Genomic DNA, 1528 nt, shown 5'->3' with positions numbered 1-1528 from the left:
ATGAACAGTTCACTGCAACTGAGTCAGTTCTTGTTCTGAAACAAGTCACCTTTGTTTTTATATACAGAAGGGTTTATTTAAAAACCAGTAAGACATTACAACATCATGATAGTCACACTGAGCTTTTAACATAAGACTTACTCTACAATACTGGAGAGGAATAACATAAAACACAAATTGATTTTGAAACATAGCAATTAAGAAATAAAACAATAAAAGCAAATTTCTTTTAATGAGAATTCAGAATTAAACTTTTAGAGGGACCTAATGTCATACTTCCATTCGGGGACTTGATACAAAAAATTTTGTCTGAACTGCTAGTAGCAGGTGGCAGGAGCCACCTTCAAATAAACATTCAAACTGGAAAATACTACTTCACTACCTGTTGGGAAGAAGTTACAAATGAATAATTTAGTATCTTTTGTCACTATTTTGATGATCACCTCGCCTGAGTATTTTCCCATCACCACTCTGCTGGTTACTATACATCATATCCATAGTAGTGTTGTAACCAGTATAATCATATCCTCCACAACCACTGTAAGCTTGGACATTATATCCATAGTAGCTATAGTCTTGATTCCAACAGTTACTATATCCCTGGTTCCCAATTTGACTTGGACCCCGCCCTCTCCCTGAGCCTTCCTTGCAAATCCTCCTCTAGATCCCCACTATTACTGTTGCTGACACTATTCCTTCAACATGGCTATTTTTATTTCACATTTACTAAGACCAACATTGTGGTACTTCTTTTCCATTATCTTCTTCACTGGTTCCTCTTCCTTAAAGGTAATGCAACAGAATCCTCGCCTCTTATTGGTGCTGTTGTTCATGAGGAGCTCTATGGATTCCCCCTCACCAAAACCACCAAAGTACTCCCTTATTTTCTCTCTAGGTGTACCTGAAGAAAGACCACCAACAAACAAATTTTAACAGACTCTTGTTTCCATGGCTTTGGCCTTTTCAGGATCAATCACCTTCCCATTCAATTTATGTTCTTTCTGGTCCATGAGCTATATACAACAATTTCTACCTCTTTAAACCAAATGCCTTGATCCCCCTATGCTAGGTTCTATCTTCAGAGTGCAGTCTACACCTTCACCAAATTTGGAGAAGTAATCCTTCAGATCTTTCTTTGTAGTGTCCCAGCTAAGGCCTCCTATAAACATTCTTCATTCTGCTCGCTGTGCCGTCGCTGCTTCAAAGTGTCCTGGCAGGAGATGGATGTCAGCAAGACTGTAAAAAGTCATCCTGAGTGAACCAGCTCTCAGCAAACTCGGGGAAAAAGCACATATGTTGCTAACCAGGAAATTTATTTTTATCTAAAGAAAATTCAAGTATTCATTTCACTGAAACAAATTTACATAAAAACATTTTTTTCTTTAAAATTTAGCTATTTTCTGAGTAAGAAAATTAATGACTTTTCTCTGACCACATGAAAATAAAAGGTCAAGTTCAAAAGAGCATGCTGAAGCCCCTGATACAAGTTCCACGAGATTTAGCTTTTGATTTACTTCAGGTTTTATAG

General features: G+C 37.2%; 1 pseudogene; it reads right to left on the bottom strand.

The window, feature by feature from the left end:
- Positions 1-411: 411 nt before the first annotated feature.
- LOC136380939 (heterogeneous nuclear ribonucleoprotein D0 pseudogene) lies at positions 412-1196 on the bottom strand (annotated as a pseudogene).
- Positions 1197-1528: the final 332 nt, after the last annotated feature.

The sequence above is a fragment of the Saccopteryx leptura genome, chromosome 9, assembly GCF_036850995.1.
Source record: "Saccopteryx leptura isolate mSacLep1 chromosome 9, mSacLep1_pri_phased_curated, whole genome shotgun sequence".
NCBI classification, from domain to species: domain Eukaryota; kingdom Metazoa; phylum Chordata; class Mammalia; order Chiroptera; family Emballonuridae; genus Saccopteryx; species Saccopteryx leptura.
This window is presented reverse-complemented; position numbering and strand designations above follow the sequence as displayed.